Here is a 20,500-nt window from a genome sequence, read left to right on the forward strand (position 1 = left end):
CTCATAAAGAAGGTTGTAGGCATTCTCCAAGCACTTGACCCCACCCAGTTCAGATTCATCAAGGGCAGATCTTGCCTGTTGACCCTGGTTGACTTCTTTGAGACTGTCACCATGGCCTTGGATGAGAGAAAGTCAGTGCATACAGCTTACCTTGACTGGAACAAGGACTTTGACACAATTCCCCACTCAGGCATCCTTGAAAAGCTAGCACAACTTTGAGTAAATCCCTATCTCATCAGGTGGATGGCCAACTTGCTCCACGACAGGACCCTCAACGTCAAAATAGGCACCTCCACCTCTGATAGCAGACCTGTCACTAGTGGAGTTCCCCAAGGATCTGTACTGGGAACCCTACTGTTTGGCATCTATTTCTCAGAGGTCCAGGCAAAGACAAAATGCCTGTGACTGACCAAGTTTGTGGACGACTGTAAGTTGCGTGCTGTCATTGACTCCCCAAATGATGTTTACATACTGCAAGTCTCACAGCAACTAATGACCGGTGCCAAAGTCATGGCCTCAAGCTAAATGCAAAAAAATGTACCATCATGCCATTGTGCAAAAACACGACCCCTACTGATTACATCAATGGCATCCCCCTAAGCACGCAATCTGTGGTGAGAGACCTGGGCATGTGAGGTTGATAACCTCACATTCGACCATCATGTAGCAGCAGTGGTCAGAAAAGCCTTTTACTTGGCTCATCTCATAAGTAAAGGGATTGCATCTGGAAAAAATTAGGTTATTACCTTTTTATACTCTGCCCTCATTAGACCAATAATTAAGTATAATGCCCTATATGGCATGCACCTCTCCAAACATCTATACCAACTGGAAAGGCCACTGAAATACCTCACAAACAGAATGCATGGCCTCCAAGTCCTATGCAGACAGGCTCAAATCACTATCACTTTACTCGGTATCGTACAGATTGCTCAGGGATGATGTGTGTTTCACCTACAGGGCAATATCGGACCCTGCCCTACTACAGATACTCCATATCCGTAAGTCTAACTCCTTATGCACTACCGACTCAAAAGGCCTGAATGGGCCCCAGGGCCATTAGCCTAGTAACCTCCTATGAACTCTCCAAACTAAGCATACATCCCTACTAACTCGCATGACTGCTGGCAGGCTCACTGATGGGACCCAAGAAGCCAGGACTGGTGAAAACACATCCACCAAGAGACTGGTCAACAGTGGAGTACCTCAGGGCTCCATGCTGGGCCCACTCCTGTTTGGTATCTACTTCCTGGTAGTCAGGGCTAATGTCAACGGCCTTTGGCTCACCACATTCACAGACATCTGTAAACTTGGAGCTGTCTTAAAATCATCCCATGACAAAACATCTTGCAAGAGGGTCTAACAAACAAATGACTGCTGTCAAAGCCACAGTTTAAAACTCAACATCAAGAAACACACTATAACTCCCTGTGGAAAACTGTCTACCCATTTTAATTACTCCATCAATAAAACACCCCTAAGAGTCGATCAGGAAGTCATGGATCTGGGAACATATGCAGACAGCAATCTGGTCTTTGACCAACATACAGCAAAGATACTAAGAAAATCTTTTTTTTTTTTTTGTTACCCAACCTATTGTTAAGGGTATGGTGTCCAGGTCCAAGAAACTTAAAGTATCATGCTACTCAGCCCTTATCAGACCTATCATTGGGTAAAATGCCCTCTTTGGCATGTACGTAACCAGACATTTGCAACAGCTGGAAAGCCCACAAAGATTCCTCATCAGGAGAATCCAGGGCATGAATACCCTGTCCTACACAGATTGCCTAAAGGTCCTGTCTCCTTAGTCTGTATCCTACAGGTTCCTGACTTATAAGGCATCCTCAGAACCAGTCCTGATGAGTTTTTCATAAAGCCAGGAAACAAACAGCACTAGAAACACTAGAGTCAAGCATCTGAACTTCATTTATGACACAAATAGACATGCTAGAGGGACAGATCTGTGACACAAAGGATCTCCATGTTATGGAACAGGCTCCCCATCCGCACAGCTCATCCATGACCCTTCTCAAATAAAACTTTGACCATTGGATGGGAAATCAAAAATTCACCCCCAGTTTGGCTCACGTCTCTGATGGACAGAGTCCGTCAGTAAGTATAATGTTCTTCAGTTAACATTCCCTCCACTAGTCTCTTAGCTACCGCCTTACTAACATACTCACCACTCCTAATAGATCCCCAAGGTACTCGGGGACAAAACTGGGTTGGGGTGTATGGCTAGGTTTATAAAGGCCCTAGTGGTCGTTGGCCTAGTAACAACCGATGAACCAATACCACAGCCTTCCAGGTTTACACAAGAGCATAATTCTCAGTCATTGCCCAGTCACCAGCACACACACCTGTTATGTATACCTCCCTTTGGACAGACAGGCAGAGAGACAGGCACACACCCACAAACATGCATGCGTGCATACACACTCGCACTCACACGAACACACACATTAACTGATGAGGCCAAAATGTTGTTGCTTGGAAATAAACTCTTTGTTACCTGGAAATTAAGCTTGGACTACAGTGGTGTTAGAGTAGTAGATATGACACACTTTATAGAAGGTAAGCAAAGCAAATATATGACATGGATAGTGATCTCGAGAGTTTAGTCTAAGGAAAAAAAAAAAAAAAAAAAACACATCCTGACCCATGACCTGCTCTCTCATCTTCCAAATGCCTGCCCTCCTGACAAACAGTACATAAATGGAAAAGTACAGTTTTGTACCTACCATAAATGTAGATGCTGGAGTGTATTTACTGTTGCAGTCATTACACTTGGGTTATCCTGCTGGCAGGCTACCTGCAGTCGGCCTGAATTCCAAAGTCTTGGTCCGGCGTCGGTTGCTGTCGCCTCTTCCCTGACGTCAGTGCGCCAGGGGTATAAAAGATGCAGCCGACGCCATTTTCTTCAGTTTTTCTTGTCCCAGATGTCAGGTGCCCCCACGAAGGATAGGCTAAGAAATTATGCCAGTAAAAGAGCATGCACTAAAATAAAACATAATCTTCATCTACAAGCAAATACACCACATAGGTTGTATAGAATAGAGAAGTACAGATAAGTCCCAGCAAAGAAAGGGGGATGGTGGGTGGGTAACCTGGACTACAACAGTGAATACACTCAAACATCTACATTTATGGTAGGTACACAACTGTACTATGTTCATCGCGTTTCACTGTTGCAGTCATGACACTTGGGTTGAATCCCAAAGCTGAGGGTGGGGAGCTGGGCCTAAATAGAATTACGAGAGGCTATGAGACCCTGCAGAACTGCAGTGGCGAAGCCTGCTTTGAATTTAGAGTAAAGAGGTAAGTGGTAGTGCTTTGTAAAAGTGTGCACTGAAGTCCAAGTTGCAGCCTCCAAAATGTTCTTGGTTGGTACTCCTCTGAGGAAGGCTGCTGAAGTAGCTGCTGCTCTGGTTGAGTGTGGCCTGATGCCCTTAGGCACCGATTTGCCATGTTGAGAATAGCAGAAACGAATGCAGTGGGCTATCCATTTGGAAATAGTCTGCTTTGAGATAGCTTTTCCTTGAGATCCTGCAGCATATGCCACTAAGAGTTGCTCAAACTTTCTGAAAGCTTTAGTTTTGTCCAAGTAGAAGCGTAGCTGTTTGTGTATGTCCAAAGAATGTAGAAGTCTCTCCCCTTTATTCTGTGGGTTTGGATAAAAGGTAGGCAAGTGAATTGTTTGATTAAGAGCCACACTGGACACTACCTTAGGCATAAATGTTGGGTTTGTCCTCAGAGAAACCCTGTCCGGATGGAAAATTATGAAAGGTTCAACCGCCATTAGTGCCTGTAACTCTGAGACTCTTCTTGATGAAGTTACTGCTAAGAGCAGAGCTGTTTTCCATGATAAGAATTTTATCTCAGCTGTATTGGCTGGCTCAAAAGGAGGCAGAGTGAGTTTTTCCAAGACAAAGTTGAGGTCCCATGCAGATATTGGTGCTCTTCTTGGGGGTCTTATGTTTTTGGTCCCTCTGAGGTACTACCTTAGTAGTGGATGTGAAAAAATAGGTGGGTCTGTATTGTAATGAGCTGAAATGGCAGAGGCATGGATCTTAATCGATGAAAAGGATAGGCCTTTGTCCAGCATCTCAGTTAGGTATTGTAAAATCTGAGGAATATTTGGTACAAGCATGTCAATTCCTTGTGCCTGGTTCCAAGCACAGAATCTCTTCCACTTTTCTGCATATGATTTTCTGGTGCGGGGCCTCCTGGCCTCCAGAATAACATCCATAACTGCTTTGGAGATAGGTGTGTTCTGAATGGTTACATTATCCGCCATGCAGCCAGGTTTAGGGTTCTGAGTTGGCTGCGCAGTATCTGATTACTTTGTTGGGTCAGTAAATGAGGAATTTGAGGAAATGTCCAGGCTGGGCCTTGAGACAAGCTCTTTAGGATTGGGTACCATTGCTGGCGTGGCCAGTCTGGGGCAATCGGGATCATTTTTGGCTTCTCTTGTCTGACCTTTAGGAGTACCTTGGGGAGGAGAGGTAGTGAAGGAAAGGCATATACTGTAAGGTTTTTCCAGCTGAATGATAGAGCATCCACTTTCCATGCTAGCTTGTGGTAAGTCCTTGTACAAAATCTCTGTAGTTGGCAGTTGTGAGGAGAGGCAAATAGATCTATGTCTGGGCATCCCCATTTCCTTGTTATTATGCTGAAGATTTGTGGATCTAGTTTCCACTCGTGAGGATCCATGAGGTTTCTGCTTAGTTCGTCTGCCAGAGTATTTGTCTTTCCTGGCAGGAATTGTGCTTGCAGGAGTACTTGATAAGTCAATGCTGTGTTCCACAAAATCATGGCTTGTCTGCAGAGGGGGTAGGAATGCGTGCCTTCCTGCTTGTTTATGTACCACATGACTGTAGTATTGTCCGTCTTTATCAGCAGTTGTCCTGGATGAAGCAGATCCTTGAAAGCTGTCAGGGCATTCTGGACAGCCAGCATTTCTTTTAGATTGATATGAAGATGCATTTGGCTTGTGGGCCATGTGCCCTGAATACATTTTCCTGCCATGTGGGCCCCCCAGGCATAATCTGATGCACCTGTTGTTACTGTCTGCCTGGCAGTGGGTAAAGTGAAAGGCTGTTCCTTGTTGTGGTGACAGGCCTGTGCCCACCATCGAAACTCCTGTTGCAGGCAGGGAATGAGGGTAATTAGTTTTTCCAGGCTGTGGCAATGTTGAGTCCAAACACTTTTTAGATACCATTGTAGTTTCCTCATATGCAGTCTTGCATATAGAATTAACAGAATGCAGGATGCCATGAAGCCCAAAGCGTGCAGAATTTTTCTTGCAGATAACTAGGTTTTTGTTGCCAACATTTTGAAGTAAGAAGTCAGTTGCCTTTGTTTGTCTGGCGTGAGATAAGCCATCTGGGAAGTTGTATTTAAGCTTGCACCCAGGAATATTATCTCTTAAGAGGGTACTAGTTTTGATTTATTTTCGTTTACTGTGTACCCTAGGCAAATTAGCAATCTTTTTACAAACGCCAGATGCTTTAGTAGAATGTCCTTGTTCTCTGCTTGAATAAGGCAGTCGTCCAAGTAGGGATATATCTGAATTCCTCTCTGTCTTCAAAAAGCAATTACTGGTGCCAGGCATTTTGTGAAGACCCTGGGCGCAGTAGATAAGCCAAAGGGCAGTGCAGAGAATTGGTAGTGCATAGAGCCAGCTATGAATCTGGGGTATCTTCTTCAAGATTGTCTGATTGGGACATGCAGGTATGCCTCTTTTAGGTCCAAGGTTACAAGCCAAGCCTTGCCCAGCATGGGCAGAAGCTGCTGCAGAGTCAACATTTTGAATTTTGGAATGTCCAGAAAAGTGTTTAGAATAGACAGGTCCAGTATTGTTCTCCAGGCTTTGTCCTTTCTGGGTACCAAGAAAAGTCATGAGTAAAATCCTTGTCCCTGCTCCTGTAGTGGTACTCGCTGAATGGCCCTCATGTCCATGACGGATGAAACTTGCTTTTGTGCCTCTGCCCATTGATTGTGTGGCAGGTCTGGCATGCCTTTTGCCTTTGGTAGGGTGTGAAAGTGGAACCTGTAACCCTGAGACACTATATTCAAGACCCATTTGTCCTGGGTGATCATGTGCCAGTTTTGTGAAAAAAGTGCTAGCTTTCACCCTAAGGGAGCCTCCAAAAGATAAGTGCTTGGTAGTGGTAGAGGAAAGTTATTAGGACTGTTTCCTTTAAGGTTGAGATTTGTCTTCTCCGCTTTTGGAGGTAGAAGCACCCCATTGTTTAGGCCTGTATAAGCCTTGGGGCTGGGATCTGCCTCTAGGGCATCTGTATCTGCCTCCTTGTGGCCTATCTGACACTGGAAAGGACCAATTTTTTGAAGGCCAGTTCCTGCTAAATCTGGGTGGCTGTACCTGTAAGAAATCCTTAACTGTCTGCATAGATTTTGCTTTATCCTCCATTTTCTTCAACACCTCTTCTGCCTTAACACCAAACAAAGTATCGTGCTGTAATGGAGCATCTAATAATTTTGCTTTAACATGATCAGGCAGATTCTGTTCCTTTAACCAAACATGCCTCCTAATTACAGAACCCATTACAGCGGCCCTACAAGAGGCCTCCAAAGAATCAAAACCACATTGCAAAGTATGTTTTCCCACTTGTTCAGCTGCATGCAATAAATACTGCATTTCCTTGTTTTCTGGACATTCAGAGTTAGTCAACATTTTCTGTCTTAATAGTGACATTAAGTATTGCTGATATTTAAGCATATGAAATTGACAATTTAAAGCCCTTACAGCCAAAGTAGCAGAAGTGTAAACTTTTTTCACCCATCTGTCCAGTGCCCTTGAATCTCTATCAGAGGGAACAGGGTTTTTAGCAGTGGAAGCCTTGACTCCCTTAGGACCCTGAGATATGGTTTCTGGGTCAGCAGCAGGGTTTTTGTATAGACATTTATGGGAATCTGGGACCCTGTAGTATCTGTCTGGCTTAACAGGTGCAGGGGGTATAGAGTCTGGAGACAGGCCGGACTCTGAAAAAACATTACCTACAATGTCCAGAACAGGGGGAATAGCAAAAGAATTCCTGTGCTGAGGAAGTAAAAGAAAATCTCTGAGCCTTTTCTTAGATTCTGAATAATCCTGGCTCTCCCAATGAAAGTGCTCCCTCATGGTATGTAGGGCCCCAAAGGAATAATCTTCAGGGGGAGAAGCTGAAGGAATAGATTCTTCAGCATCAGAATCCTCATAGGGAGGAAGTGAGTATTCCTGATCAGAGGAGGAATCAGAGGAAATGGAAACTTGATCTGAAGATTCATATTCTGTCTCTTGCCTAAGCCTCTTATCAGGAGGGGGATGGGAACCCCCGATCAAAGTAATAAGGTCTTCGGCCATTTTGAGCATCTGTTTTTTAGGCATGGAAGTTTGTCCTGGAGAATGCTGTACTTGTTTCTTTGTCTTTAGAGCTGCTTTAGTCTTTGGCTTTGAAGCTGAAGATGGCTTTACATATAACTGTGTAGATCTGAAAACACCCTCAGAAGCCGATGCCTGCACAGCGGCTCCAGACCCATCTGAGGGAATAGTTTCCAAGGATCCAATATGTTGAGTTTCCGGAGGCCCAGTCGGCTCCACGTGGGAGTAGGAAGCGGCCTGTGGCTCCGAGGTAGCGGGTGTCAGGGGCTGCGAAAGCGCCTCACTGAGAACTGGCGAACAGACGACTAGCTTAGCGGAAGCCTCATCGTCGTTTTTGAACCTCGGATGCCTGCCCTTGTCTTTATCCTTGCGTTTTTTATAAACTCCGGTCGTCGGTTGTTCCGCCGGCATTGTATAATTGAATCTTCGGCCGAGGTAATGAAAGGCAAAATCGACGCTTAATAGTGCATTGGTTAAATCTAGCACAAAACCGACAACAAGCAACGTTGTGGTCAGGGCCTAGGCAAGGAATACAGTAAGAGTGAAAATCCTTATGAGGTATTTGCTTCCCACAGGAAATACAATTGTTAACTTTTTCTGACATCGGTCTGGAGCAAGAAAAAAGTTTCCCCAACGGGGTACTTAGATTTAATGAAGACTTCGGATCTGAAATTCAAATTCGAAAATCTCAGGAGTCGGCCGACCGGCACTTGCGAACTGCTTTTGCTTCGGGCACCGCGCGGCAAGAAAGACTGAAGAAAATGGTGTCGGCTGCATCGTTTATACCCCTGGCGCACTGACGTCAGGGAATAGGCGACAGTAACCGACGCCGGACCAAGACTTTGGAATTCAGGCCGACTGCGGGTAGCCTGCCAGCAGGATAACCCAAGTGTAATGACTGCAACAGTGAAACACGATGAACATCAAAGAAGCCACCAGCATTTGGAAAAGGATGTGAGATGGCAAGACAATAAAGAGCAGGGTAACAATTATAATGCAGAATCATACCCCCTCAAATGTACAGAGTTTGTAAGAAAGTTCAGATAATTAGCTTAAATTTCCTGCCTGTCCCCCTGGCAAATCAGTGGGATGATCCCAGACGTTTATGCAGCAAATAATGACATACAACTGATTGTCAGATATCATAACCGTCAGAAATATATCTATAAGAACAAACCTGTCACTCTAGCAACTCATCAAAATCTTATGAGAGTAATATGCAAAGTATGTCACATCTCTACCCCCATGTTGTGAAGCTATGACCAGTGTGTGTGCAGCAAGAGAGAGTGAGACGTATGTGCATAATAACATGGAATCAGGTAATATGTGTGACAACATTCAGGTAGCGTTAACAAACATTCCCTCCACAGGTCTGTCAGATAAGAAAACTGTGCCTAGAAGTAAATTATTGAAATCCTGGACTGGTACTGTTTTGTCTGGTATTGTATGGCATTGTTAGTGTTGCAGTTTCTCTGAATAATAATGTATTGCTCATCACTGTCACCCACACAAATACATAATAAAACTGTCTAGGAATCCCTGTATAAGACTGTTGTAATTACAATGTCAGATTGTAAAACCATGGGAGACTTATAGACAGAAATCAGTGAAGAGCACACTGAACTGTGATGTACACTCTTGTATTTTTAGCAGACACAGCCATGGTATGAATCCTGGGAGAGGTAGTAAGCTGTATGCAGAATCATACCCTTCAACTGTACTAATTTGTTCAGAATATCCATATAATTGGCTAATATCCACTGCCTGTTACCCAGTCCCCCTGGCAAATTAGTGTGATGACCTCTCTGACATTTAGGCAGCTTTTAATGACATATAACTGAATGTCAGACCTTTAAATATTCAGAAAATGTATATGAAAACAAACCTGTCATTGTAGCAACTCACCAAAGGTTTATGAAGGCAATTGTCAAAATATGTCCCAGTTCCACCTGCATGTTGTCAAGCCTTGATCAGAGTGCGTGCAATGAAAGATTGAGAGGTATGTGCATAACATCAACCTGGAATCTGGGAATATGCGTAGAAACAGTCAGGTAGTGTTAACAAACAATTACCTCCACAGGTATACCAGGTAAGAAGTGTATACTGCAGGTAAAACACAGTTCACGTATATAGTTGTCTACAAACATACCACTCTCCAAACTAAGGCCATAGGGTAGTGTAATAATACTTGTAAGGTACAGATTACAGCAGTGAGTAAGAAAGTAGTTGGAACTACAAGGATATACAAGTTAATTGACATCTCTCTCTACCCCCCACCACATCTGCAATAATAATCTAAATACACAACTCAATGGGTATGTGTACAATTAAATCTAATGTTGGGACATATGTCCAATTGTTTTTATAAATATTGGAATGTGTTTCTATGCATGTGCCATGTTGAAATACTCCCACATTGGTGGCATGCTGCCATCAGTATAAACTGCATGCTGTTATAATGGCCACTGTGGCTCCATATATGCATGTGTTCTGTTTGCTATGCAACTGTTCCATATCTGGTGTTTTGTGTTAATGGGAATATCTATGCATGCTGTTATACCTAATCCTGGAATGTGATGACTATTGCTAACCCTTATATGTTTTAAAATTGCAACACCATAGCAGTCCCAGCGGATCCACCTCATCTAGCCGTGGCTCAGAGCACCAGCATGTCTGGGGCTCACCCTGGGACCTCCTCATCCGCTGGTCCTGCAATACCTTCAGGTGGAACCACCTCAGGGTGTTGGGCTCGCCCCCACCCCTGGGAACGGGCGCGGACAGGAAACTGTCACTTACTGTCAGTTCCAGGGTCTGGTGTGTACTGAGCTCCACAGGGAGTTTGGAGATCAGCTACACCAGCTTGAGGGTCACATGCACATTTAGAGGGTCGGCCTGCCCCTCCTACCTAGCCCCCAACACAGCCACCTTTGGGGGCATGAAGGTGCAGTGGTGACTGCCCATGGGTGGGGACCTCAGTCCCACTGTTTCTATCTGGAAGCTCATGGGCTTATGACAAACACCCCTCCCCATCCAAGGTGTTTACCCTCCACGTGTCATATACCACCCCTGTATGCTGTCTTGTCCGTCATCCTACCCAACCTACCTCCCCAAATATGCCTACTATCCTCCCCCAACATCCCACTCTTACCTTAAAAAAAGAAAAAAAAAGGCAATCTGTTCCCCTACGTGCACAGGCCATCAGCTGATCATGAGCATCACTTACAAAACACAAGCTTAAGCAAAGCAGGTGCACTTTTCCACATCCACCAGACAGGTAGTGAGCGAGACAGACAGAGATAAAGTAAGAAAGGAAGGGGGTAGGAGAGTAAGAGATAAGCATGTTTGTGTCACACACTTACCAGTACGGGGTTTCAAACCCCTGCCTGACTATGTATTGCTATTACATTTTTATGCAGTTATTGCATGCGCCACAGAGATTACATGTTGGAGAGCCATCCAAAGGTATATCTGAAGGTGAGTGACATCAGCAACAGTGATAAAGGAGGAATAAGCTAGGTGTAGTACATGTGCCTGTCCGAAAAAGCATGTGTCAAGGAAGACATAACCACACTCTCTCAGGGACTCACACACATTATCACAGTTGGCAGGGTCAGGATTAGAATTTCTAACTAACTAGTTTGCTACACTACAGTATTACACAGGTATCATATGCACCACATAGGTTATCAGGGTGATATATGGGCAAAGGGTATGTCAAGGTGACTGACATCAGAAGGCATGCTTCAGTAGGGGCAATGGGAGGTGTAGTGAGTGTGAATGGGTTCCAACTCATTAATCTTCACACACATAGACACATATTTGCCAGTACTGACATGCATGGGTTTATTGCTTCATAGGTGTGTAGTGGTTGACTGTACCAGAAGGCTGTACAAGGCTAGGCAAAGGGTATACCTTGGCATCAGGCCACAAGACAATGGTCTGCAGTGTGGCTCAGGGGTGTAGTCCCTGGATTGGCACACACAAGTGGGTACCGTATTCACCATCCACCCATCTGGGTTACTATTGTGGGTGGTCAGTGCTGTGCAATGCTTGCCATGTATGTGTTCTATATTCCATAACATGGATGGTGTCTGGGATGTGCACATATCTCACATGCATGTTCTGTGATATGTGGAAGTGTACCTGGTGTGTCTGGGGCATGTTGTGTGGACAGATTGTTATCATCTAATGTGGCATTCCTGACTTCATGTGGTGACAACTGACTATGAAACTGAGGTTGATCCTGGGCCTACACTGACAGCATGATACAGGTATTCACTGGTGTTAGTGGCATCTGTCCATACAGGGCATGTGTATAAGGCATGGTATTTTCTTTGTGGGTTACATTTGCTGACTCTACAGTTGTTGCAGTCATCCAGTAAGGAACATAGCAAATGACCATTGTAAGCAATTATTTGCCTATTGTAGGGATGGAACAGGGTGCTATGTCCTCTGGAGTCCACTGCAATCACACTGTGGTTATTATCTGTGGGCAATATGCAGGGAACTACCAACATAGTGGTTGTTGCCTATCCAAGTGTGTTTGTGTAAGAGACATGGGTGGAGAGTGTTCTCTGGGTAATACAAGGGTTGCCTGTATTGTTTCCCAATCCATAATGTCACATGTAGGGGTCTGGATTATCTACACCAGCCTCTCTGCTGTTTGACATCTGTTGTTCTTGTAAGGTGGACATTGTGACATATAACAGGTCCTCAATATAAGAAATCTGCAAAACCCACCCCACAGTAAGTCCTGTTATTACACAATCACAGCTACCTCCACACAGGATACCGATGTCAAACACACACTTGACACTGCTGAGATTCAAACCCCTACCTAGCTATGTATTGCTACTACAGTGTACTGCATTTATCGAAAGTGCCACGTAGCTTATAGGGTCATTCCTTCCCCAGAGGTGGATTTCAAGGAGAATGACAAAAGCAGGCTTGCCAAAGTAGGACAATGGAAAGTGTATTGACTGCGAATGGCCGCAAAAGCATTGATCCCTACACTGACAAACACACACACACACACACACACACACACACACACACACACACACACACACACACACACACACACACAATTGCACAGTTGCCATGTCTGGGATTAGAACTCCTACTTAACTAGTACATCACACTACAGCATTGTGCCAAAGAGCTTATAGGGCTAGCCCTTCTGCAAAGGTGTATTTCAAGGTGAATGACATCAGCAGGCTTGCCAAAGTAGGGCAATGGAAAGTGTAGTGACTGTGAATGGCCTCAAAAGCATTGATCCTTACACACACACACACACACACACACACACACACACACACACACACACACACACACACAAATACAGAGTCACACAGTTGCCATGCCTGGGATTAGAACTCCTACCTAACTAGTACATCACACTATAGCATTATGCAGCTATAGCACGCGCCACAGAGCTTATAGAGTTAGTTCTTCCCCAAAGGTGTATTTCTATGTGAATGACATCAGCAGGCTTGCCAAAGTAGGGCAATGGGGAGTGCACTGTGTGTGAATGGGCCATAAACCACTCATCTGGAAGCACGCACACAACACTCAGTCACAAACAGGTTTACATTTAACAGGAACGTGTATACATCTGCTAGATGAATAATGACGTGTACAGTCATGTTCTACAGTTATCACAAGCACCACAGACACTATAGTGCTGAAGGATACCAGAAGGAAATGTCTACAGTGATAGACAATTTGCACATCATGTGGTACTGGCCAATTGGATGTGTGCTGGGTGGGACAGGCCTCATGATGGGAAGCTCTTTGTCACGGTCTGTCACTCTCTTCTACACATTTATGTATGTATAAGTTTGGCCTATTACAGTGCGTTGTCCATGGATATATGTGTGTATTCCTATCCAATGTGTGTGCAAAGCATGACTGGTATGCAATGTGGAGTGTGTGCACAAACACCTGCGACTGACAGATATCTATAGTCCACTGTAGTTGCCAGACATGGGCTTCATTGTGTGGGAGCATGCCCAGTATGATCTTCTGTACTGAATGTGTGAATCCATTCCAGGTAGGTTGTACTCCAGTGCAGGCTTTTGTGTTCTACACCTACAGCTAGCAACCTGTTTCTGCAGGATATCTGTAGATCGGTTGACAATATGGGGTCACAATGGGCAAAGGATAGTGGGATGCTGTAACTAATTGTGTCTGTGCTGCTTCTGCTACATGGTTTCGGTGTTAGCAGAGATATTCAGACATATGTACCGTTTTACACTGTGAAGTTTTATGTCGTCAACTACTGACAGGTATACATATTTGCTGGGGAACACAAGATGAATGAAGTTGTGTCCTGTATTGTGGTCTGCAGTCTACATAATACTGCACAATCATGCTATTATGTAGTGGGAGCTGCAGACACTTGCTGATGGGTCTGTGTAACTGGTTCTGCACCTTGGTACTGTGGTGGCTAAGGATCCCATGCTTGTACATCCATCTACGTGACAGTATAGCCATATCCTGCTGTGGCTATACCTCACAGCTGTACAGATTCACACAGGTTACCCAGAGGCAGGGCTCATATTTCTGGTCATTACTCCTTCACATTGTGGTTTACTAGCAGGTTTGTAGCCACCCATTCCTGTGTTTGCAGAAGGGATAGTATGTGCATACATCTAAGTTTCAGACTTCACACACTCCATGGTGTCCATGCTTCTACCCCCCCCCCCAATTCTATCTTCTTCCGAACATTATGCACACATTATCTGATAAGTATCCCTATAGTTATCACTTCATCCCAGCAGTATTTAGGGGTTGGTCCACAGTTCATGCAATAGGACATGGTGGACATGCTACTGGGATTTGTCAACATGGCCATGCATTTGTGTTCTGTGGACTGTGTTATGTTACTTGGGAGTCCATGAGATAACATACATTGGCAGTATGGGTGAGACAAAGGTCTTTGACAGAGGACTGTGGGGCATTTGGTAGTGATGCAGGACATCTGTAGCAGGCTGGTGCATTGTGTCACCCCTACAGTCCCAGGCTGCAAAAGCCACTATATTCCCCTGGGGTGACAAGGTAGGTGTGCAAGGTGTTAATCTCAATAGTTTCCGTCCTTATTGATCTATTGGTTTGGGTGCTGGCAGGGTGCTGCTTACAGCTAGGGACACACCTGCATGGGACACCTCTTCAGCATGTTGCATTCTGTGGCTATTCACATACAGAGGTGGGTGTCATATTGCACTCATTCCCAACAGCAGGGATAAGACCTGTGAGGTACCTGTTACTGATGGTGGGGTGAGCTGGGTGCATGTGTTCTATGGAAGCTACTTGCAGCTGACTCACAGATATACGTGGGGCATTCCACTTATGCTGGCTTGTGCAGGGACATCAGCAGTTTCTCAATACTTCATACCTGTGCCTTTTGTGGTCTGCCAGTGTTTGGCCAGACAACATCAGTATTCCATACTACACAGCCAACTAATGTGCTGCTAACCTGTATGTACAATTCCAAAGGTGTGTCCATACACTCTCTGTCTAGGGTACTTCCACCTGTGTACTGTTTATATGTCTAGGCCCACATTCATGACATGTCCATTTTTCAGATGGTGACAGATATTACATCCGCACTATTAGTATGAATTACTGCTGGATTGTGTCTAGCTGGGATGCATTGTGTTTGGCACTGCTATTGTGAGAACTTGGCCCTGTCATCAACAGTACTGGCCACTGGCCACCGGGAGACAATCCTCCATGCTTACATGCTGACCACTTTCACACAATATACAACACACAACAACCTAAGACACAGAACCCTGCGTATTGTACATGTGCTGCAATCTATCCTGCTACTTTGGCCAGCTTAGGTAATCTGTGCTCCACTGTTATTATACCTACACATACATGTTACTACATTTCTACATAGGACTTGGGGGGAGGCACACCTGACAACTGTAAACATTTGCTATGACTGTACTGGTATTTCAGGTACTCCATTTCAGACTAGAGGCATATCAGTGTACTACAGTTCTTAGATTTTATTGACTTACATTTCAGTTTCAGACTTCTTCGCTTCAGAACTAACATCCCACTGCCTGACCTGTTGTAGTCTGTGTAGGTCTGGAGGGGGCTGTTCTCCATAGCCATCAATCAGAGGCCTTAGCACAGCCTTTCTTTGGGTTTGTCTATACCTGTCCTGCTGGCTGAGACTGTTGTTGGGTATGTGAGCCTCACTAACATGCATGTGTGTCCCCTATGGACACACATTAGGCCCACCACATATCCTGCAGTGGGTTTTGTCAACTTGCCTAGTACTGCCTACTATGTTGACATCAGTATTTGTTAAGGATTTCATGTTGCCGATATAGGTGTCTACTATCTGCTGGCATCCCATTCATTCACCCGATTCCCTAACATGCTCACATCCATACCACAGATACAGGTAGCAGAACATACTACTACATTCAGTAATTGATAGTGAGCATGACTTACCTTATGGCTGTGCCAGTATTGAGGATGGTGCTGGAGGGCTGACTATGTTAGATGCACATAGTACACTCCCTATACATGGTTAAGCACAGGTAGTGTCATGTTTGGTATCCCTTTTACTGTATGTACAAGTCAGAGAGAAGTGTCATTCCCTGGGTTCCTACTGTGTCAGTGTATGTGCTATGCATTGCCTCTTTTGTCAACACATGGGCAAGCCTCCTTCTGTCTACTGGGGCAGGCTCAGGTTGTTCCTCCGAGGCACTCTGTGCATGTGCTGGCGTTGGCAATGGTGGTGTGCTGTGTGGCCCTGACCCATGCTGTTCCTGCTGCAGCTGTTTCCACAGGATCATATTGTGTAGCATGGCACATACAATTACAATTTACAATTACAATTTGTGTACATGTATCTGGTGAGTACTTCAAGGCTCCACTGGATATGTCCAGGCACCGGAACCGTAACTTGAGCATCTCAAACACATGTTCTATTACGATTCTGGTCTGTGCGTCTGCCTCATTATGGAGTTCTTGTTCGGGTGTGTGTGCATTTCTGATGGGTGTCATCAGCCACTGCTTTAGTGCGTAAACAGCATCCCCCACTAGGTGGCCATATGGGATGCCCCCATTGGCAAATCTCTGGTACAGGTGCATCATATGCCAGATGTGGGAGTCGCGACAGCTTCCAGGGCTGCCAACACACACATTCATTATAATGCCCTGGGCATCACACACGACCTGCCAGTTGATGGAGGGGAAGCCCTTGTGGTTTATGTAGACTCTACCCTGCCCGCCAGGTGGTGCTTTGATGTGCATGTGCGTGCAGTCTATAGCACCAACTACGTCAGGGTATTCTATTTGGTGGAAGAGATGCATATTGCAGGTCAATGCCTCATGGGTGTTGAGGAAATATATGTGCTCACCGGCATGTGCTGACATGGCATCCAGGAACTGGTGGAGTACCCTGGATGCTGATGCCTGTGAGAACCCCATGATATCCCCAGTTGGCCTTTGGAAGGTACCTGTGGCTAGTATTCTTAAGCCTACACATACCTTGGTATTCACTGGGACGGGTTCCCCTCTGTTGGTTGTGTGTGTGAGGCGTGGCCGGCACAGCACAACAATTTGCTGTAGAAGGTCCCTGTTCACCCTATAGTGCTCCACTATCTCTGGCTCATGTAGCCCATGGTAGGTTACCCTGGGACTGTACACTCTTCTCCTCACTGTGGGTTGGTCACCAGCATTCTCATCCTCACCACCCTCAGCATCTTCCACATGTTGATTTGTGGGAGTGAAAGCAGCCCTTATCATTTTGTTGCTTTCGTTAGGTAAAATTTCCCTGTATGTGTACACCGGTGGTGTAGAGTTTGTGGGAAAAACCAGAGGGAAAGGTGTTTGCATAGTTTATAGTAGTGTGCTGGGCTGGGCTGCCCTGCTGCCTGTGTAATTGGCTGATTCTGATGCATGTTACCTGCCAGCTATGCTAGTTCTCCTTGATTGCCTTCCTACTGCTGTTTTCCCTTCCCATTGCCTTCCTGATTAAGCCTAGAGGCACGCCGTGCAAACCCAGTGCTCAGATGTGAACAGATCTGCTATTTCCTGGTTTCATTTTTTGTTTGTTTAAAACCCCGTGCATGGCGCACACACCCGTTTAGGCAACGTGAAGACTGCTAAGCAGCTTCACACACCCCCTTCCTTAGCTCTTGTAAGCTAAGGGCAAACCCGAGCCACAGAGCTCCAATAAGCTTACAGTAGGCCTGACATACCCTTCTATGATGTCAGCTAACTCTTACGCTTGCACCATGGTTTTCCTCCACATACACGGTTGGGTGCAGGCTAGCCATGAGGGGAAATCTATGATTCAGTATCATTCCCCTCATTTGCAAAGAATTGACTGCTAATGCCTAGTTACAAGTCTGACACTGAGCCTTCCCCCTTAGCAACCACTATCCAGTGGCTTTGTTGTCTTCTGCCTGCCATTAACTATAATGGCAAAATTGTGATTTTGCCTAAAAAGCTTCTTTCAAGGTTTTAGTTTTACTTTTAGGCCGATCCTATTTGAGCGCCGCTGCCCTACGCTTAAATGGCCGATATCGGCAAAAAAAAAAGGTATTTTTTGTTCATTTGAAACTATTTTCCATGCCAATGGCCATATATTTGCCAGTGGCATGCCTTCCACATTATATATACCCTTTATTTGGAGCGGTCTTGGCTCCGTTTTGTAGTTTGAAAAAAATGTACTCTGTTACTAACCGAGTACATTTCTGAAGGTTACACTAATCCTGCATGGATGGCTGCCAACTTCCTGGATCGCTAATTCACCTCATTTACATGGTTTTCACCTGCAAATGGGGTAATTAGCATACAGGAGCTGTGTCCGTGCAGAAATAGTGCAGGAGCACTCGTGCACATCCCAGGAGCTTGTTCCTGTATCTCTCGGCAGCCATATTGCCTCCAGCAGCTCTTGCACTCCTCCTGCATGCCATGCAGAGCTTGCTGAATTCCAGGGATAAACTAAAGATATAAGCACAGGCTGAAAAACTCAGATGATCTGCAGATAAATGTAAAGGAAAAGTACAAAATAAGCAATTTATTGATGACCCAAAAACGTTTTAGAGAATTCAGAAACAAGGCAAAAGAAACTGAAACAACAAGCTCCTGGGATGTGCACAAAGTGACAAACTTCATGACACCCATGCAGTCGGGAACTGACAGTTCAACTGCTGAATCCTACACTAAGGCACTGTACGAGCACATCCACTCATGCATGAATCGTGCCATCCCAAATAGAACCAAAATGTTCTCATCCAAAAAAAGGAAGCCAATCTGGTGGTCCCCTGCCATAAACAAACTTTACAACAAAAGGAAGAAACTTTTGCAGAAAAGAGGAAAATCCCAGGATGCAAAAAACTACCTTACTAGCCTCAGTAAAAAACTGAGATGCCTCATAAAATCCTCCAAAGCTAGTTACGAAAATAAAATTGCCAAAGATTCCAAAGACAACCACAAAGCATTCTATAACTATGTCAAGAATCTAAATGGCAATGCTCAGATCTGCTCTGAGCTAAAACAGAATGGCATTAAATATACTGATCCGAAGGATATTGCCAATATCCTGGCAGATCGATTCAGTGCCAACTTCACCCCCCTCTCACCCCCCTAAATGGCCCATCTCAATACCGGAAGATTGCCAAATTCCAGTAATAACAGCCACACAGATACAAAATGCACTCTCTAAAGCCAAGAATACAGCATCCATGGGACCAGATGACATCCCGGGCTGTGTACTACATGAACTACAATATGAACTGGCACCTCACCTAAGTGTCATGTTTAATCATAGCCTCACCTCAGGTTTCATGCCCACTGAGTGGCGCAGAGCTACAGTTATCTCAATCCACAAGGGGGGATCCACCTTGGATCCCGGAAACTACCGTCCCATCAGTCTGACAAGTCTTATCTGCAAGGCCATGGAGCGTATTATCATGGAACTTATAAACAAAGACATTGGCAACCTTCAAACACTGGACCCCACCCAGTTTGGGTTTGTGAAAGGCCGATCTTGTCTCCTGAACCTGATTGACTTCTTTGAATCAGTCTCCAGAGCCATGGACAAGGGTAAGGTGGCCCACACAGCCTATCTAGACCTTGCCAAGGCCTTTGACACCATCCCCCACTCTGGAATCATAGATAAACTTACTAAGTTGGGCATTAATCCCTATGTCATCCAATGGGTTGCTAAATGGCTTACTGATAGAACCCACACTGTAAAAGTAGCCGACTCCAAATCCACCTCCAGACAAGTGACAAGTGGAGTACCTCAGGGTTCAGTCCTGGGGCCGCTCTTGTTTGGCATCTAATTCTCTGAAGTACAGGTCAACACTAAGGGACTCTGGCTAACAAAGTTTACAGATGACTGCAAACTGGGAGCCATTACTGAATCCCCAAATGATGTGGATACTCTACAAAAGGGCCTTACAGAAACAGATGCTTGGTGCCAGAGCCATGGGCTCAAGCTCAATGCCAAGAAATGTATTGTTATCCCCTTTGGGAAAAAACATGTATCCATGAATTACCATATAGGTGGCAGTACACTAAACACAGAAAGTGTTATAAGAGACTTAGGGACACAGGTGGACAGTGGTCTCACCTTCGATAACCACATCGCCACAACAGTCAGGAAATCCTTCTATGTGGCACACCTCATCACGAAGGGCTTTTCATCCAGAAAAAATGGAGGTCATTGTCCCACTGTACTCATCCCTCATTAGACCCATTATAGAATACAACGCCCCATTTGGTATGTACCTCTCAAGACATCTGCAACAACTGGAAAGGCCTCAGAAATACCTCACTAAAAGAATCACAGGCCTAAAGTAGATGCCCTACGCTGACTGCCTTAAAAAACTCCAGCTATACTCTGTCGCATATCATCTACTCAGAGGCGATCTCTGCTTAACATATAAGGCCATGTCAAACCCAGAGCTGTTGGACATGCTACACTTAAAGAAATCCCAATCCCTCAGAGCTACACGCTCCAGGGATCTAAACCATGTCATCACAATAAACAAAACATGCTGGAGGGATAGGTTCCTGACCCAGAGACTCCCCAGACTCTGGAATAGATTGTCCATACATGTCAAGCAGAGTGCC

General features: G+C 45.1%; 1 protein-coding gene across 2 annotated transcripts in view; it reads right to left on the reverse strand.

The window, feature by feature from the left end:
* CMTM4 (CKLF like MARVEL transmembrane domain containing 4) overlaps positions 1-20,500 on the reverse strand; it is an 822,822-nt gene that overhangs the window by 58,282 nt on the left and 744,040 nt on the right. The gene's annotated exons all lie outside the window — the stretch shown is intronic.

Source organism: Protopterus annectens, chromosome 8.part1 (genome assembly GCF_019279795.1).
Source record: "Protopterus annectens isolate FY-2018-M chromosome 8.part1, PAN1.0, whole genome shotgun sequence".
Classification (NCBI taxonomy): domain Eukaryota; kingdom Metazoa; phylum Chordata; order Ceratodontiformes; family Protopteridae; genus Protopterus; species Protopterus annectens.